The following is a 20,504-nucleotide window of genomic DNA, read 5'->3' on the forward strand; positions in this document are numbered from 1 at the left end:
TTTTTTAAGGAACCTCCATACTGTTCTCCATAGTGGCTGTATCAGTTTACATTCACACCAACAGTGCAAGAGGGTTCCCTTTTCTCCACGCCCTCTCCAGCATTTATTGTTTGTAGATTTTTTGATGCTGGCCATTCTGACTGGTGTGAGGTGATACCTCACTGTAGTTTTGATTTGCATTTCTCTAATGATTAGTGATGTCGAGCATCCTTTCATGCGTTTGTTGGCAATCTGTATATCTTCTTTGGAGAAATATCTGTTTATGTCTTCTGCCCATTTTTGGAGTGGGTTGTTTGTTTTTTTGATATTGAGCTGCATGAGCTGCTTGTAAATTTTGGAGATTTATCCTTTGTCAGTTGCTTCATTTGCAAATATTTTCTCCCATTCTGAGGGTTGTCTTTTCGTCTTGTTTATGGTTACCTTTCCTGTGCAATAGCTTTTAAGTTTCATTAGGTCCCATTTGTTTATTTTAGTTTTTATTTCCATTTCTGTAGGAGGTGGGTCAAAAAGGATCTTGCTGTGATTTATGTCATAGAATATTCTGCCTATGTTTTCTGCTAAGAGTTTTATAGTGTCTGGCCTTACATTTAGGTCTTTAATCCATTTTGAGTTTATTTTTATTTTTTATTTTTTTTCATATTTCAGATTCTTTTATTTTTTACAAATTAATTTTACATCTCTCACTGAACAATCATCTTAAACTTAATTTTTTTTCTTAGTCTCTTATATGCTTTATTTTTTTTTATTTTTTTTTTAACATCTTTATTGGGGTATAATTGCTTTACAATGGTGTGTTAGTTTCTGCTTTATAACAAAGTGAATCAGTTATACATATACATATGTTCCCATATCTCTTCCCTCTTGCGTCTCCCTCCCTCCCACCCTCCCTATCCCACCCCTCCAGGCTGTCACAAAGCACCGAGCCAATATCCCTGTGCCATGCGGCTGCTTCCCACTAGCTATCTACCTTACTACGTTTGTTAGTGTGTATATGTCCATGACTCTCTCTCGCCCTGTCGCAGCTCACCCTTCCCCCTCCCCATAACCTCAAGTCCGTTCTCTAGGAGGTCTGCGTCTTTATTCCTGCCTTACCCCTAGGTTCTTCATGACATTTTTTTCTTAAATTCCATATATATGTGTTAGCATACGGTATTTGTCTTTTTCTTTCTGACTTACTTCACTCTGTATGACAGACTCTAGGTCTATCCACCTCATTACAAATAGCTCAATTTCCTTTCTTTTTATGACTGAGTAATATTCCATTGTATATATGTGCCACATCTTCTTTATCCGTTCATCCGATGATGCGCACTTAGGTTGTTTCCATCTCCGGGCTATTGTAAATAGAGCTGCAATGAACATTTTGGTACATGACTCTTTTTGAATTTCGGTTTTCTCAGGGTATATGCCCAGTAGTGGGATTGCTGGGTCATATGGTAGTTCTATTTGTAGCTTTTTAAGGGACCTCCATACTGTTCTCCATAGTGGCTGAACCAATTCACATTCCCACCAGCAGTGCAAGAGTGTTCCCTTTTCTCCACACCCTCTCCAGCATTTATTGTTTCTAGATTTTTTGATGATGGCCATTCTGACTGGTGTGAGATGATATCTCATTGTAGTTTTGATTTGCATTTCTCTAATGATTAATGATGTTGAGCATTCTTTCATGTGTTTGTTGGCAGTCTGTATATCTTCTTTGGAGAAATGTCTATTTAGGTCTTCTGCCCATTTTTGGATTGGGTTGTTTGTTTTTTTGTTATTGAGCTGCATGAGCTGCTTGTAAATTTTGGAGATTAATCCTTTGTCAGTTGCTTCATTTGCAAATATTTTCTCCCATTCTGAGGGTTGTCTTTTGGTCTTGTTTATGGTTTCCTTTGCTGTGCAAAAGCTTTGAAGTTTCATTAGGTCCCATTTGTTTATTTTTGGGTTTATTTCCATTACTCTGGGAGGTGGGTCAGAAAGGATCTTGCTGTGATTTATGTCATAGAGTGTTCTGCCTATGTTTTCCTCTAAGAGTTTGATAGTGTCTGGCCTTATATTTAGGTCTTTAATCCATTTTGAGCTTATTTTTGTGTATGGTGTTAGGGAGTGATCTAATCTCATACTTTTACATGTACCTGTCCAGTTTTCCCAGCACCACTTATTGAAGAGGCTGTTCTTTCTCCATTGTACATTCCTGCCACCTTTATCAAAGATAAGATGTCCATATGTGCATGGGTTTATCTCTGGGCTTTCTATCCTGTTCCATTGATCTATCTTTCTGTTTTTGTGCCAGTACCATACTGTCTTGATTACTGTAGCTTTGTAGTATAGTCTGAAGTCAGGGAGCCTGATTCCTCCAGTTCCTTTTTTCGTTCTCAAGATTGCTTTGGCTATTCGGGGTCTTTTGTGTTTCCATACAAATTGCAAAATTTTTTGTTCTAGTTCTGTGAAAAATGCCAGTGGTAGTTTGATAGGGATTGCATTGAATCTATAGATTGCTTTGGGTAGTAGAGTCATTTTCACAATGTTGATTCTTCCAATCCAAGAACATGGTATATCTCTCCATCTATTTGTATCATTTTTAATTTCTTTCATCAGTGTCTTATAATTTTCTGCATACAGGTCTTTTGTCTCCTTGGGTAGGTTTATTCCTAGATATTTTATTCTTCTTGTTGCAATGGTAAATGGGAGTGTTTTCTTGATTTCACTTTCAGATTTTTCATCCTTAGTATATAGGAATGCCAGAGATTTCTGTGCATTAATTTTGTATCCTGCCACTTTACCAAATTCATTGATTAGCTCTAGTAGTTTTCTGGTAGCATCTTTAGGATTCTCTATGTATAGGATCATGTCATCTGCAAACAGTGACAGCTTTACTTCTTCTTTTCCGATTTGGATTCCTTTTATTTCCTTTTCTTCTCTGATTGCTGTGGCTAAAACTTCCAAAACTATGTTGAATAAGAGTGGTGAGAGTGGGCAACCTTGTCTTGTTCCTGATCTTAGTGGAAATGTTTTCAGTTTTTCACCATTGAGGATGATGTTCGCTGTGGGCTTGTCATATATGGCCTTTATTATGTTGAGGAAAGTTCCCTCTATGCCTACTTTCTGCAGGGTTTTTATCATAAATGGGTGTTGAATTTTGTCAAAAGCTTTCTTTGCGTCTATTGAGATGATCATATGGTTTTTCTCCTTCAATTTGTTAATATGGTGTATCACGTTGATTGATTTGTGTATGTTGAAGAATCCTTGCATTCCTGGGATAAATCCCACTTGATCATGGTGTATGATCCTTTTAATGTGCTGTTGGATTCTGTTTGCTAGTATTTTGTTGAGGATTTTTGCATCTATGTTCATCAGTGATATTGGCCTATAGTTTTCTTTCTTTGTGACATCCTTGTCTGGTTTTGGTATCAAGGTGATGGTGGCCTCGTAGAAGGAGTTTGGGAGTGTTCCTCCCTCTGCTATATTTTGGAAGAGTTTGAGAAGGATAGGTGTTAGCTCTTCTCTAAATGTTTGATAGAATTCGCCTGTGAAGCCATCTGGTCCTGGGCTTCTGTTTGTTGGAAGATTTTTAATCACAGTTTCAATTTCAGTGCTTGTGATTGGTCTGTTCATATTTTCTATTTCTTCCTGGTTCAGTCTCAGAAGGTTGTGCATTTCTAAGAATTTGTCCATTTCTTCCAGGTTGTCCATTTTATTGGCATAGAGTTGTTTGTAGTAATCTCTCATGATCCTTTGTGTTTCTGCAGTGTCAGTTGTTACGTCTCCTTTTTCATTTCTAATTCTATTGATTTGAGTCTTCTCCCTTTTTTTCTTGATGAGTCGGGCTAGTGGTTTATCTATTTTGTTTATCTTCTCAAAGAACCAGCTTTTAGTTTTATTGATCTTTGCTATTGTTTCCTTCATTTCTTTTTCATTTATTTCTGATCTGATTTTTATGATTTCTTTCATTCTGCCAGCTTTGGGGTTTTTTTGTTCTTCTTTCTCTAATTGCTTGAGGTGCAAGGTTAGGTTGCTTATTCGAGATGTTTCCTGCTTCTTAAGGTGGGCTTGTATTGCTATAAACTTCCCCCTTAGAACTGCTTTTGCTGCATCCCACAAGTTTTGGGTCGTTGTGTCTCCATTGTCATTTGTTTCTAGGTATTTTTTGATTTCCTCTTTGATTTCTTCAGTGATCACTTCATTATTAAGTAGTGTATTGTTTAGCCTCCATGTGTTTGTATTTTTTACAGATCTTTTCCTGTAATTGATATCTAGTCTCATGGCGTTGTGGTCAGAAAAGATACTTGATACAATTTCAATTTTCTTAAATTTACCAAGGCTTGATTTGTGACCCAAGATATGATCTATCCTGGAGAATGTTCCATGAGCACTTGAGAAAAATGTGTATTCTGTTGTTTTTGGATGGAGTGTCCTATAAATATCAATTAAGTCCATCTTATTTAATGTATCATTTAAAGCTTGTGTTTCCTTATTTATTTTCATTTTGGATGATCTGTCCATGGATGAAAGTGGAGTGTTTAAGTCCCCTACTATGAATGTGTTACTGTCGATTTCCCCTTTTATGGCTGTTAGCATTTGCCTTATGTATTGAGGTGCTCCTATGTTGGGTGCATAAATATTTACAATTGTTATATTTTCTTCTTGGATCGATCCCTTGATCATTATGTAGTGTCCTTCTTTATCTCTTTTAATAGTCCTTATTTTAAAGTCTATTTTATCTGATATGAGTATTGCTACTCCAGCTTTCTTTTGGTTTCCATTTGCATGGAATATCTTTTTCCATCCCCTTACTTTCAGTCTGTATGTGTCTCTAGGTCTGAAGTGGGTCTCTTGTAGACAGCATATATAAGGGTCTTGTTTTTGTATCCATTCAGCTAATCTGTGTCTTTTGGTGGGAGCATTTAGTCCATTTACATTTAAGGTAATTATCGATATGTATGTTCCTATTCCCATTTTCTAAATTGTTTTGGGTTCGTTATTATAGGTCTTTTCCTTCTCTTTGTGTTTCTTGCCTAGAGAAGATCCTTTAGCATTTGTTGTAAAGCTGGTTTGGTGGTGCTGAACTCTCTCAGCTTTTGCTTGTCTGTAAAGGTTTTAATTTCTCCATCAAATCTGAATGAGATCCTTGCTGGGTAGAGTAGTCTTGGCTGCAGGTTTTTCTCCTTCATCACTTTCGGTATGTCCTGCCACTCCCTTCTGGCTTGTAGGGTTTCTGCTGAGAGATCAGCTGTTAACCTTATGGGGATTCCCTTATGTGTTATTTGTTGTTTTTCCCTTGCTGCTTTTAATATGCTTTCTTTGTATTTAATTTTTGACAGTTTGATTAATATGTGTCTTGGTGTGTTTCTCCTTGGATTTATCCTGGATGGGACTCTCTGTGCTTCCTGGAGTTGATTAACTATTTCCTTTCCCATATTAGGGAAGTTTTCAACTATAATCTCTTCAAATATTTTCTCAGTCCCTTTCTTTTTCTCTTCTTCTTCTGGAACCCCTATAATTCGAATGTTGGTGCGTTTAATGTTGTCCCAGAGGTCTCTGAGACTGTCCTCAGTTCTTTTCATTCTTTTTTCTTTATTCTGCTCTGCAGTAGTTATTTCCACTATTTTATCTTCCAGGTCACTTATCCGTTCTTCTGCCTCAGTTATTCTGCTATTGATCCCATCTAGAGTACTTTTAATTTCATTTATTGTGTTGTTCATCGTTGCTTGTTTCATCTTTAGTTCTTCTAGGTCCTTGTTAACTGATTCTTGCATTTTGTCCATTCTATCTCCAAGATTTCGGATCATCCTTACTATCATTATTCTGAATTCTTTTTCAGGTAGACTGCCTATTTCCTCTTCATTTGTTAGGTCTGGTGCATTTTTATCTTGCTCCTTTGTCTGCTGTGTGTTTTTCTGTCTTCTCATTTTGCTTATCTTACTGTGTTTGGGGTCTCCTTTTTGCAGGCTGCAGGTTCCTAGTTCCTGCTGTTTTTGATGTCTGTCTCCAGTGGCTAAGGTTGGTTCAGTGGGTTGTGTAGGCTTTCTGGTGGAGGGGACTAGTGCCTGTGTTGTGGTGGATGAGGCTGGATCTTGTCTCTCTAGTGGGCAGGTTCACGTCTGGTGGTGTGTTTTGGGGTGTCTGTGGCCTTATTATGATTTTAGGCAGCCTCTCTGCTAATGGGTGGGGTTGTGTTCCTGTATTGCTAGTTGTTTGGCATAGGTTGTCCAGCACTGTGGCTTGCTGGTCGTTGAGTGAAGCTGGGTGCTGGTGTTAAGATGGAGGTCTCTGGGAGATTTTTGCCGTTTGATATTATGTGGAACTGGGAGGTCTCTTGTTGACCAGTGTCCTGAAGTTGGCTCTCCTACCTCAGAGGCAGAGCCCTGACTCCTGGCTGGAGCACCAAGAGCTTTTCATCCACACGGCTCAGAATAAAAGGGAGAAAAAGTAGAGGGAATTAGTAGAAGTATGAGGAAAGAAAGAAGGAAAGGAGGGAAGGAAGGAAGGAAGGAAGAAAGAAGCAAAGAAGGAAAGAAGGCAAGAAGGAAAGAAAGGAGGGAGGGAGGGAGGAAGGAAGGAAGGAGGAAAAGAAGGAAAAAAGACAGAAAGAAAGAAGATACAGTAAAAATAAAATAAATATAATAAAGTTATTGAATTTAAAAATTCTTATTTAGAAAAAAAAAGAAGGGACGGATAGAACCTTAGGACAAATGTTGGAAGCAAAGCTATACAGACAAAATCTTACACAGAAGCATACACATACACCCTCACTAAAAGAGGTAAATGGGGAAAAATCATAAATTTTGCTGTCAGAGACCACCTCCTCAATTTGGGATGATTCGTTGTCTAAAGGAGGGAAGGAAGGAAGGAAAGAAAGAAAGAACGAAAGTAAAGTATAATAACGTTATTAAAATTAAAATTGATTATTAAGAAAAAAATTTTTTAAAAAAACCATGGACGGATAGAACCCTAGGACAAATGGTGGAAGCAAGAATATACAGACAAGATCTCACACAGAAGCATACACATACACATTCACAAAAAGAGGAAAAGGGGAAAAAATCGTAGATCTTGCTCCTAAAGTCCACTTCCTTAATTTGGGATGATTGGTTGTCTATTCAGGTATTCCACAGATGCAGGCACATCAAGTTGATTGTGGAGCTTTAATCCGCTGCTTCTGAGGCTGCTGGGAGAGGTTTCCCTTTCTCCTCTTTGTTCTCACAGCTCCCAGGGGCTCAGCTTTGGATTTGGCCCTGCCACTGCGTGTAGGTCGCTGGAGGGCGTCTGTTTTTTGCTCAGACAGGGCGGGGTTAAAAGAGCCGCTGATTCGGGGGCTCTGGCGCTGATTCAGGGGCTCTGGCGCACTCAGGCCGGCGGGGAGGGAGGGGCACGGAGTGCGGGGCGGGCCTGCGGCGGCAAAGGCCGGCGTGACTTTGCACCAGCCTGAGGCGCGCCGTGCGTTCTCCGGGGGAAGTTGTCCCTGGATCCTGGGACCCTGGCAGTGGCGGGCTGCACAGGCTCCGCGGAAGAGGGGTGTGGAGAGTGACCTGTGCTCGCACACAGGCCCCTCGGTGGCGGCAGCAGCAGCCTTATCGTCTCCCGCCCGTCTCTGGGGTCCGCGCTTTTAGCCGCGGCTCGCGCCCGTCTCTGGGGTCCACGCTTTTAGCCGCGGCTCGCGCCCGTCTCTGGGGTTCGCGCTTTTAGCCGCGGCTCGCGCCCGTCTCCGGAGTTCCCTCAAGCAGCGTTCTTAAACCCCTCTCCTCACGCACCAGGAAACAAAGAGGGAAGAAAAAGTCTCTTGCCTCTTCGGCAGGTGCAGACTTTTCCCCGGACTCCCTCCCGGCTAGCCGTGGTGCACTAACCCCTTCAGGCTATGTTCAAGCCGCCAACCCCAGTCCTCTCCCTGCGCTCCGTCCGAAACCGAAACCCGAGCCTCAGAGCCTCAGCTCGCAGCCCCGCCCGCCCCGGCGGGTGAGCAGACAAGCCTCTCCGGCTGGTGAGTGCCGATCGGCACCGATCCTCTGTGCGGGAATCTCCCCGCTTTGCCCTCCGCACCCGTTGCTGTGCTCTCCTCCGCGGCTCCGAAGCTCCCCCCTCCGCCCCCCCGCAGTCTCCGCCCGCGAAGGGGCTTCCTAGTGTGTGGAAACTTTTCCTCCTTCACAGCTCCCTCCCACTGGTGCAGGTGCCGTCCCTATTCTTTTGTCTCTGTTTTTCCTTTTTTTCTTTTGCCCTACCCAGGTACGTGGGGAGTTTCTTGCCTTTTGGGAGGTCTGAGGTCTTCTGCCAGCGTTCAGTAGGTGTTCTGTAGGAGTTGTTCCACGTGTAGATGTATTTCTGGTGTATCTGTGGGGAGGAAGGTGACCTCCACGTCTTACTCTTCTGCCATCTTCAAGGTCCCCCCTTGAGTTTATTTTTTTGTATGGTGTTAGGGAGTGTTCTAATTTCATTCTTTTATATGTAGCAGTCCAGTTTTCCCAGCATCACTTAATGATGAGGCTCTCTTTTCTCCATTGTATATTCTTGCCTCCTTTATCAAAGATAAGGTTGACCATATATGTGTGGGTTTATCTCTGGGCTTTCTATCCTGTTCCATTAATTGGTATTTCTGTTTTTGTGCCAGTACCATACTGTCTTGCTTACTGTAGCTTTGTAGTAGAGTCTGAAGTCGGTGAGCCTGATTCCTCCAGCTCTGTTATTTCATTCTCAGGATTGCTTTGGCTATTCGGGGTCTTTATGTTTCCATACAACTTGTGAAAGTTTTTGTTCTAGTTCTGTGAAAAATGCTGCTGGTAGTTTGATAGGGATTGCATTGAATCTGTAGATTGCTTTGGGTAGTAGAGTCATTTTCACAATGGTGATACTTCCAGTCCAAGAACATGGTATGTCTCTCCATCTGTTTCTATCATCTTTAATTTCTTTCATCAGTGTGTTATAGTTTTCTGCATACAGGTCTTTTGTCTCCTTAGGTTTATTCCTAGGTATTTTATCCTTTTTGTTGCAATGGTAAATGGGAGTGTTTCCTTAATTTCTCTTTCAGATTTTTCATCATTAGTGTATAGGAATGCAAGAGATTTCTGTGCATTATTTTGTATCCTGCTACTTTACCAACTTCATTGATTAGCTCTAGTAGTTTTCTGGTAGCATCTTTAGGATTCTCTATGTATAGTATCATGTCATCTGTGAATAATGACAGTTTTACTTCTTCTTTTCTGATCTGGATTCCTTTTATTGCTTTTTCTTCTCTGATTGCTGTGGCTAAAACTTCCAAAACTATGTTGAATAATAGTGGTGAGAGTGGACATCCTTGTCTCGTTCCTGATCTTAGAGGAAATGCTTTCAGTTTTACACCATTGAGGATGATGTTCGCTGTGGGTTTGTCATATATGGCCTTTATTATGTTGAGGAAAGTTCCCTCTATGCCTACTTTCTGCAGGGTTTTTATCATAAATGGGTGTTGAATTTTGTCAAAAGCTTTCTCTGCGTCTATTGAGATGATCATACGGTTTTTCTCCTTCAGTTTGTTAATATGGTGTATCACGTTGATTGATTTGTGTATGTTGAAGAATCCTTGCATTCCTGGGATAAACCCCACTTGATCATGGTGTATGATCCTTTTAATGTGCTGTTGGATTCTGTTTGCTAGTATTTTGTTGAGGATTTTTGCATCTATATTCATCAGTGATATTGGCCTGTAGTTTTCTTTCTTTGTGACATCTTTGTCTGGTTTTGGTATCAAGGTGATGATGGCCTCGTAGAATGAGTTTGGGAGTGTTCCGCCCTCTGCTATGTTTTGGAAGAGTTTGAGAAGGATAGGTGTTAGCTATTCTCTAAATGTTTGATAGAATTTGCCTGTGAAGCCATCTGGTCCTGGGCTTTTGTTTGTTGGAAGATATTTTTTTTTGAATTTTTGAAATTTATTTTATTTTCTTATACAGGTTCTTATTAGTCATCCATTTTATACACATCATTGTGTACATGTCAGTCCCAATTCATCACACCACCACTCCCACCCGCCGCTGCTTTCCCCCCTTGGTGTCCATACGTTTGTTCTCTACATCTGTGTCTCAATTTATGCCCTGCAAGCCAGTTCATCTGCACCATTTTTCTGGGTTCCACATATATGCGTTAACATGCGATACTTGTTTTTCTCTTTCTGACTTACTTCACTCTGTATGACGGTCTCTGGATTCATCCACGTCTCTACAAATGACCCAATTTCGTTCCTTTTTATGGCTGAGTAATATTCTATTGTATATATGTACCACATCTTCTTTATCCATTTGTCTGTAGATGGGCATTTAGGTTGCTTCCACGACCTGGCTATTGTAAATAGTGCTGCAGTGAAGTTTGGGGTGCATGTTTCTTTTTGAATTATGGTTCTCTCTGGGTATATGCCCAGTAGCGGGACTGCTGGTTCATATGGTAATTCTATTTTTAGTTTATTAAGGACCCTCCATACTGTTCTCCATAGTGGCTGTATCAATTTACATTCCCACCAACAGTGCAAGAGGGTCCCCTTTCCTCCACACCCTCTCTAGCATTTGTTGTTTGTAGGTTTTCTGATGATGCCCATTCTCACTGGTGTGAGGTGATACCTCATTGTAGGTTTTTTTTTAAATAAATTTATTTTATTTGAAAATTTTTTTTGGCTGCATTGGGTCTTCATTGCTGCATGCAGGTTTTCTCTAGTTGTGGTGAGCGGGGGCCACTCTTCATTGTGGTGCGTAGGCTTCTCATTGTGGTGGCTTCTCTTGTTGCAGAGCACGGGCTCTAGGCGCATGGGCTTCAGTAGTTGTTGCACACGGGCTTAGTTGCTCCACGGCATGTGGGATCTTCCCAGGCCAGGGCTTGAACCCGTGTCCCCTGCACTGGCAGGCAGATTCTTAACCACTAAGCCACCAGGGAAGCCCATCATTGTAGTAGTTTTGATTTGCATTTCTCTAATAAGGTGATGTTGAGCAGCTTTTCATGTGCTTCTTGGCCATCTGTATGTCCTCTTTGGAGAAATGTCTGTTTAGGTCTTCTGCCCATTTTTTTTTTTTTTTTGGTACACAGGCCTCTCACTGTTGTGGCCTCTCCCATTGTGGAGCACAGGCTCCGAACGCGGAGGCCCAGCGACCATGGCTCACGGGCCCAGCTGCTCCATGGCATGTGGGGTCTTCCCAGACCGGGGCACGAACCTGTGTCCCCTGCATCAGCAGGCGGACTCTCAACCACTGCACCACCAGGGAAGCCCCTGCCCATTTTTTGATTGGGTTGTTTGTTTTTGTAATATTGAGCTGCATGAGCTGTTTATATATTTTGGAGATTAATCCTTTGTCCATTGATTCGTTTGCAAATATTTTTTCCCATTCTGAGGGTTGTCTTTTCATCTTGTTTGTAGTTTGCTTTGCAAAAGTTTTTAAGTTTCATTAGGTCCCATTTGTTTATTTTTGTTTTTATTTGCATTACTCTAGGAGGTGGATCAAAAAAGATCTTGCTGTGATTTATGTCAAAGAGTGTTCCTCCTTTGTTTTCTCTAAGAGTTTTATAGTGTCCGGTATTATGTTTAGGTCTCTAATCCATTTTGAGTTTATACTTGTGTATGGTTTTAGGGAGTGTTCTAATTTCATTCTTTTACATGTAGCTTGTCCAGTTTTCCCAGCATCATTTATTGAAGAGACTGTCTTTTCTCCATTGTATATCCTTGCCTCCTTCGTCATAGATTAGTTGACCATAGGTGCGTGGGTTTATCTCTGGGCTTTCTATCCTGTTCCATTGATCTATATTTCTGTTTTTGTGCCAGTACCATATTGTCTTGATTACTGTAGCTTTGCAGTATAGCCTGAAGTCAGGGAGTCTCACTCCTCCAGCTCCATTTTTCTCCCTCAATACTGCTTTGCCTATTCGGGGTCTTTTGTGTCTCCATACAAATTTTAAGATTTTTTGTTCTAGTTCTGTAAAAAAAAAATGCCATTGGTAATTTGATAGGGATTGCATTGAATCTGCAGATTGCTTTGGGTAGTATAGTCATTTTCACAATATTGATTCTTCCAATCCAAGAACATAGTATATCTCTCCAACTGTTGGTATCATCTTTAATTTCTTTCATCAGTGTCTTATAGTTTTCTGCATACAGGTCTTTTGTCTCCCTAGGTAGGTGTATTCCTAAGTTTTTAATTATTTTTGTTGCAGTGGTAAATGGGAGTGTTTCCTTAATTTCTCTTTCAGATTTTTCATCATTAGTGTATAGGAATGCAAGAGATTTCTGTGCATTAATTTTATATCCTGCAACTTTACAACTTCATTGATTAGTTCTAGTAGTTTTCTGGTGGCATCTTTAGGATTCTCTGTGTATAGTATCATGTCATCTGCAAACAGTGACAGCTTTACTTCTTCTTTTCCGATTTGGATTCTTTTTATTTCTTTTTCTTCTCTGCTTGTTGTGGCTAAAACTTCCAAAACTATGTTGAATAGCAGCAGTGGGAGTGGACAGCCTTGTCTTGTTCCTGATCTTAGTGGAAATGAATTCAGTTTTTCACCATTGAGAATGATGTTGGCCGTGGGTTTGTCATATATGGCCTTTATTATGTTGAGGCAAGTTATCTCTTTGCCTACTTTCTGGAGGGTTTTTTTCATAAATGGGTGTTGAATTTTGTTGAAAGCTTTTTCTGCATCTCTTGAGATGATCATATTGTTTTTATTCTTCAATTTGTTAATATGGTGTATCACATTAATTGATTTGCGTATATTGAAAAATCCTTGCATCTCTGGGATAAATCCCACTTGATCATGGTGTATGATCCTTTTAATGTGTTGTTGGATTCTGTGTGCTAGTATTTTGTTGCCAATTTTTGCATCTCTGTTCATCAGTGATATTGGTCTGTAATTTTCTTTTTTTGTAGTATTTTTGTCTGGTTTGGTATCAGGGTGATGGTGGCCTCATAGAATGAGTTTGGGAATGTTCCTTCCTCTACAGTTTTTTGGAAGTTTGAGAAGGATGGGTGTTAGCTCTTCCCTAAATGTTTGATAGAATTCATCTGTGAAGCCATCTGGTCCTGGACTTTTCTTTGTTGGAAGATTTTTTTTTAATTAATTTATTTATGGCTGCATTGGGTCTTCGTTGCTGTGCGCAGGCTTCTCATTGAGGTGGCTTCTGTTGCGGAGCACGGGCTCTAGGCACGCGGGCTTCAGTAGCTGTGGCTCGAAGGCTCTAGGGCACAGGCTTAGTAGTTGTGGCACACGGAGTTAGTTGCTCCGTGTCATGTGGGATCTTCCCGGTCCAGGGCTCAAACCCATGTCTTCCGCATTGGCAGGCAGATTCTTAACCACTGCGCCACCAGGGAAGCCCTGTTAGAAGATTTTTAATCACAGTCTCAATTTCAGTGCTTGTGATTGGTCTGTTTATATTTTCTTTCTTCCTGGTTCAGTTCGGAAGGTTGCACTTTTCTAAGAATTTGTCCATTTCTTCCAGGTTGTCCATTTTATTGGCATATAGTTGCTTGTAGTAATCTCTCCTGATCCTTTGTATTTTTTCAGTGTCAGTTGTTACTTCTCCTTTTTCATTTCTAATTCTGTTGATTTGAGTCTTCTCCCTTTTTTCTTGATGAGTCTGGCTAATGGTTTATCAATTGTATCTTCTCAAAGAACCAGCTTTTAGTTTTAATGATCTTTACTATTGTTTCCCTCATTTCTTTTTCATTTATTTCTGATCTGATCTTTATGATTTCTTTCCTTCTGCTGACTTTGGGTTTGTTTGTTCTTCTTTCTCTAGTTCCTTTATGTGTAAGTTTAGATTATTTGAGATTTTTCTTGTTTCTTGAGGTAGGCTTGTATAGGTATAAACTTTCCTCTTAGAACTGCTTTGCTGCATCCCATAGGTTTTGGATCATCGTGTTTTCGTTGTCATTTGTCTCTAGGTATTCTTTGATTTCCTCTTTGATTTCTTCAGTGATCTCCTGGTTATTTAGTAACATATTGTTTAGCCTCCATGTGTTTATGTTTTTTACGTTTTTGCCCTGTAATTGATTTCTAATCTCAAAGCATTGTGGTCAGAAAAGATGCTTGATACGATTTCAGTTTTCTTAAATTTACTGAGGCTTGATTTGTGACCCAAGATGTGATCTATCCTGGAGAATGTTCTGTGCATGCTTGAGAAGAAAGTGTAATCTGCTGTTTTTGGATGGAATGTCCTATAAATATCAATTAAGTCCATCTTGTTTAATGTATCGTTTAAAGCTTGTGTTTCCTTATTTATTTTCATTTTGGATGATCTGTCCATTGGTGAAAGTGGGGTGTTAAAGTCCCCTACTATGATTGTTTTACTGTCGATTTCCCCTTTTATGGCTGTTAGCATTTGCCTTATGTATTGAGGTGCTCCTATGTTGGGTGCATAAATATTTACAACTGTTATATCTTCTTCTTGGATAGATCCCTTGATCATTATGTAGTGTCCTTCTTTGTCTCTTGTAATAGTCTTCATTTTAAAGTCTATTTTGTCTGATATGAGAATTGCTACTCCAGCTTTCTTTTGATTTCCATTTGCATGGAATATCTTTTCCATCTCCTCACTTTCAGTCTGTATGTGTCCCTAGGTCTGAAGTTGGGTCTCTTCTAGACAGCATATATATGGGTCTTGTTTTTGTATCCATTCAGTCAGTCTGTGTCTTTTGGTTGGAGCATTTAATCCATTTACATCTAAGGCAGTTATTGATATGTTCCTATTACCATTTTCTTAATTGTTTTGGGTTTGTTATTGTAGGTCTTTTCCTTCTCTTGTGTTTCCTGCCTAGAGGAGTTCCTTTAGCATTTGTTGTAAAGCTGGTTTGGTGGTGCTGAATTCTCTTAGCTTTTGCTTGTCTGTAAAGCTTTTAATTTCTCTGTCGAATGTGAATGAGATCCTTGCTGGGTAGCATAATCTTGGTTGTAGGTTTTTCCCCTTCATCACTTTAAATATGTCCTGCCTCTCCCTTCTGGCTTGCAGAGTTTCTGCTGAAAGATCAGCTGTTAACCTTATGGGGATGCCCTTGTGTGTTATTTGTTGTTTTTCCCTTGCTGTTTTTAATATTTTTTCTTTGTATTTAATTTTTGTTAGTTTGATTAATATGTATCTTGGCGTGTTTCTCCTTGGATTTATCCTGTATGGGACTCTCTGTGCTTCCTGGACTTGATTGACTATTCCCTTTCCCATATTAGGGACGTTTTCAACTATAATTGCTTCAAATATTTTCTCAGTCCCTTTCTTTTTCTCTTATTCTTCTGAGATCCCTGTAATTCGAATGTTGGTGTGTTCAGTTTTGTCCTAGAGGTCTCTAAGACTGGCCTCAATTCTTTTCATTCTTTTTTCTTTATTCTGCTCTGCAGTAGTTATTTCCACCATTTTATCTTCCAGGTCACTTATCCGTTCTTCTGCCTCAGTTATTGCTATTGATTCCTTCTAGAGAATTTTTAATTTCATTTATTGTGTTGTTCATCACTGTTTGTTTGCTCTTTAGTTCTTCTAGGTCCTTGTTAAACGTTTCTTGTATTGTCTTCATTCTATTTCCAAGATTTTGGATCATCTTTACTATCATTACTCAGAGTTCTTATTCAGGTACACTGCCTATTTCCTCTTCGTTTGTTTGGTCCGGTGGGTTTTTAGTTTGCTTCTTCATCTGCTGTGTGTTTCTCTGTCTTCTCATTTTGCTTAACTTACTGTGTTTGGGGTTTCCTTTTCACAGGCTGCAGGTTCATAGTTCTCGTTGTTTTTGGTGTCTGCCCCCAGTGCCTAAGGTTGGTTCAGTGGGTTGTGTAGGCTTCCTGGTGGAGAGGACTAGTTCCTGTGTTCTGGTGGATGAGGCTGGATCTTGTCTTTCTGGTGGGCAGGACCATGTCCAGTGGTGTGTTTGGGGGTGTCTGTGAGCTTATTATGATTTTAGGCAGCCTCTCTTGTAATGGGTGGGGTTGTGTTCCTGTCTCGCTAGTTGTTTGGCATAGGCTATCCAACACTGTAGCTTGCTGGTTGTTGAGTGGAGCTGGGTCTTAGCGTTGAGATGGAGATCTCTGGGAGAGCTTTTGCTGTTTGATGTTATGTGGAGCCGGGAGGGCTCTGGTGGACCAATATCCTGAACTCGGCTCTCCCACCTCAGAGGCACAGGCCTGACACCCGGCTGGAGCACCAAGACCCTGTCAGCCACACGGCTGGTTTCAGTTCTGGTTAGAATTTGACAATCATGATGATGTTCAGTGATTTTTTTTTTGGCTGTGTTGGGTCTTGGTTGCTGTGCATGGGCTTTCTCCGGTTGCGGCAAGCAGGGGCTACTCTTCGTTGTGATGCGGTGGCTTCTCTTGTTGCGGAGCACAGGCTCTAGGTGCATAGGCTTCAGTAGTTGTGGCACGTGAGCTCTAGAGCGCAGGCTCAGTGGTTGTGGCACACGGGCTTAGTTGCTCTGCGGCATGTGGGATCTTGCCGGGCCAGGGCTTGAACCCGTGTCCCCTGCATTGGCAGGTGGATTCTTAACCACTGCGCCACCAGGGAAGCCCCTCGGTGATTTTTTTTTGTTTAGTTTCCAAAACTCCTGAATCAATTTCCAGGTTCTCTGCATTCAGTCAACACTGATGCCCAGAGAGAGACCATCTCCTTTCAGTGGATGAGCATTCTTTTATTCGTAACCTATTTCCTGTTTCCTAAAAGAGAAATTTCCATTTCACCCTAGCCCTTGTGCATCACAGTGCACTGACTGGTGATAACAGCACGTGCAGCAAAGGAGACAAAACAATTCAGAAGTTTGTTTCTCCTTCTCTTCCATTTCTTATTTTTTTAACTCAGGTCCTCTTTCTTTTCTTCTTGGTGTTCCTGGCCAGAGGTTTGTCCATTATGTTTACTCTTTCAAAAAACCAACTCTTGCTCTTGGTTTTTTTGAATTTTTACATTTTTCTTCATCTCTATTTTATTTTCTCTCTGATCTTTATTATTACATTTCTTATGTTACCTTTAGGTTTTGTGTATTCTTTTTCTGATTTTCTTAGGTGGTAGGTTAGGTTGTTTATTTGAGATTTTTCTTATTTTTTAGGAAGACTTGTATGGCTCTATACTTCCCTCTTAGGACTGCTTTTGCTTCGTCCCAGAGATTTGGTATGGTTAGATTTTCATTGTTGTTCGTCTCATGGTTTTTAAAAATTTCCTCTTTTATGTCATTGTTCACCCATTGGTTTTTTAGTAGCATGTTGTATGGTCTCCATATAAGTCTTTTCTTTTCCTTTCTCTCTCTGGTTGATTTCTAGTTTCATGCCATTGTGGTTAGAAAAGATACTTCAAATTTCTATCTTAAATTTGTTTAGGCTTGTTTTGTGAGACAGTATGTGGCCTGTTCTAGAAAATGTTCTATGTGCACTTGAATAGAATGTGTATTCTAGTTTTTTGGATGTAATATGCTGAAAATATCTATTAAGTTTAACTGTTCTACTGTGTCATTTAGGATCTCTTTTCCCTTATCAATTTTCTATCTAGAAGATCTCTTTATTAATGTCAGTGGGCTGTTAAAATCTCCCACTATTATTATATTCCCATCAGTTTCTCCCTTTATGTCTCTTAACATTTGTTTTATGTATTTAAGTGCTCCTATAATAGGTGCATATATGTTAATGAGTGTCATATCCTCTTCTTGTATTGATACCTTTATTATATAGTGTTTTTCTTTGTTTCTTTATGGCCTTGGCTTTAAAGTCTATTTTGTCTGATATGAATATTGCTACCCCCTGCTTTATTGTCATTTCCATTTGCAAGAAATATTGTTTTTGATTACCTCACTTTCAATCTATGTGTGTCCTTCACCCTAAAGTGGGTCTGTTATAGCCAGCATATTGTAGACTCTTGTTTTATTATCCAGTCTGCCAGTCTGTGTGTTTTGATTGGAGCATTTAGTCCATTGCCATTTAAGGTAATTATGGAAAGATATTTTTTATTGCTATTTTAAATCTTGTTTTCTTATTGAGTTTGTATTTCTTTCTTTTTTTTCCTTTTGTGATTTGATGGTTTTCTTTTGTATTATGCTTTTTGTTCTCTTCGTTTTTTGTGAATATGTTTTTGTTTTGTGATTACCCTGTTTTCAAGTACGTTTACCCATTACTGTATCTACTTGCTTTAGACTGGTAGCCATATAGGCTCAAGCATAGTCTAAGAAGAAAAATCTACATTGTCTTACTTTCTTCCCCCACATTTTATGACTCTGATGTCCTCTTTTATATCTCATTTATACTTTTGCTGTTCAATGTGGCTATCATCACTTTCAGAAAAATTTTTTTGATTATTTTTCCTCAATCTCTGTACTGGTTTATTTAAGTGACTTTTTTTTCCAATTGTGTGATTTTCTCTTTCCTATAGATTCTTCTTTTCTATTTAGAGAATACCTTTCAATATTTCTTTTAGGATAGATTTTAGTATTACTGTTTTCTTTTAGTTTTTTCTTCTCTGAGAAATTCTCCTTCTATTCTAAATGATAATCTTGCTGGTTAGAGTATCCTAGGTGGCAGGTTTTTCCATTTCAGGACTTTGAATATATCTTGCCACTCCCTTCTGGCCTGCAGTGCTTCTGTATTGCGGTCAGCTCATAGTCTTATGGTGGTTCACTTGTAATTAATTCCTTGTTTTTTCCTTGCTGTCCTTAGAATCCTCCGTTTATTTTTCACTTTTGCCATTCTAATTATAATGTGTCTTGGTGTAGTTCTCTTCAGGTTCATCTTGTTTTGGACCCTCTGTGCTTCCTATACCTGGATATGTTTCCTTCTTTAGGTTTGGGAAATTTTCAGCTATAATTTCTTCGAATACATTTTTGATCCCCTTTTTCTTCTTCTACTGGGATTCCTATTGTGCGTAGATTGACATGCTTTATATTATCCCATAGATCTCATATATTGCTTTTTCTTGTCTTTCTGTCTGCTGTTCTGATTGGGTGATTTCCATTACTCTATCTTCCAGATCACTTATTCATTCTTCTGCATTATTTAGTTTGCTATTTATTGCCTTTAGGTTGGCTTTCATCTTGGCAAGTGAGTTTTATAATTTTAATTGTCTCCCCTTTATAGTTTCTAGGTCCTTTTTACAGTGATTTGTATTTGTTGATAGCCTTTCTTAATTCTTTCTGTATCTTTACCACCTCCTTCTTGAACTGGGGGTCTGGTAGTCTGTAGAGGTCTGTTTCATTATTTGCTCTTTCAGGGGATTTTCTTATTTTAATTGGGAGTAGTTCCTCTGCCTTTTCATTTCACTTAAATTTCCTGACTCTATGGATTTAAGACAAAGTTATATACTGTGGTCTTGAAGGGCTGTTTTTCTGTGGGAGCATCCCTGTGTGGCCTGATATTTTTGGTGCGAGGACTTTTTAGTGTGGACGCCTGCCATGTCTGTCTTCAGGTTGTGCTGGATGTTATAGGAGGTACGATAGGTGTTGTGGTGACCAGAGCCTGCACTGGATGTTCAGCAGGGCCTCCTCTTTGCTCTGTGGTTGTCACAGCCCTCTTTGGGGCGGGTCTGCTCCCCAGTTGTTGGAGAAGAAGCCCCAGATCCATTTCTGAGCTGTGGTGTGAGGTAGGCAGGACTGGAGCACTCCCGCTGAGAGAGGAGCCACTGAGTATTCTTCCACCGGAGCTGTCCACTAGGAAATGCACTCTGTGGTGTTGCCTGTCACCTGTTGTGCGGGCTCACAAAGTACCCTGTTGTTGGCACTGCCCTCGGCCCCGAGTCAGCCATGGGAATGCAGGCAGTCTCCCAGGTGTACCTCAGGTGCTGTGCTCACAAAGCCACTAGCACAGATCCGCCAAAGTCAGGCATGGGGACCGCTGTAGTTGCACACCTAGACCCGCCGTGGGAGCTAAGGAGTCATCTCAGGCCCTGACCATGCATCTGCATGCACGGGGCCCACAAAGCCTGCAGCTACTAATGCCGGACCCGCCATAGCTACAGGAGCACCAGTAATCTGCTCAGGTGTCCCACAGGCAATGAAGGTACAAAGCTGCCTGCAGCACATAAATCCACTGAAGTCACACGCCTCAGATTTCAGCCCTGCCTCTGCACATGGGCAACCCGCCAGCACTCGCAGGCCCCCAGAGCTGTAGGGGGGGAGCCGTGCCCACTGTAAGCCCCGAGAACGAGGCTGCTATGGCGAGTCCCCCCACTCCCTTGGTGTGCACGTTAATAACGGGGCTTCTGTGACCAACCCATACTCTGTCCTGCACACACGCCTGGTTGCAGCCTGGACCACACTCCAGCCCCTTTGGGCTATCTCTGTGCAGCCAACCCGTCCTCTCCCTGGGTCTATCTGCTGAAGCCCAAGTTTCAGCACCCAGCCCCACGTGCTCCAGCAGATGCGCATCTGGGCTGCGGAGTGCAACGAGGTGGCCGGGACTGTCTGTGCTGGTCTCTCTCTGTTCTGCCTGCTGCAAGCTGGCTGGCTGCACTCTCCTCTGAGCTGCTGAAGCTCCCTGTCCCGGCTGATCTCCCAGCTGGTGAAGGGGGTTCCTGGGGTGAGGAGACCTTTCCTCTTTCACAGCTCCCTCCAAGGGGTGCAGGTCCCATCCTGATTCGT

General features: G+C 40.8%; 1 protein-coding gene across 4 annotated transcripts in view; it reads left to right on the forward strand.

Annotated features, from left to right (window-relative positions):
* Window positions 1-20,504, forward strand: part of PCBD1 (pterin-4 alpha-carbinolamine dehydratase 1) — a 51,317-nt gene that overhangs the window by 12,238 nt on the left and 18,575 nt on the right. The window lies entirely within an intron of this gene.

The sequence above is a fragment of the Pseudorca crassidens genome, chromosome 16 (assembly GCF_039906515.1).
Source record: "Pseudorca crassidens isolate mPseCra1 chromosome 16, mPseCra1.hap1, whole genome shotgun sequence".
NCBI lineage: Eukaryota > Metazoa > Chordata > Mammalia > Artiodactyla > Delphinidae > Pseudorca > Pseudorca crassidens.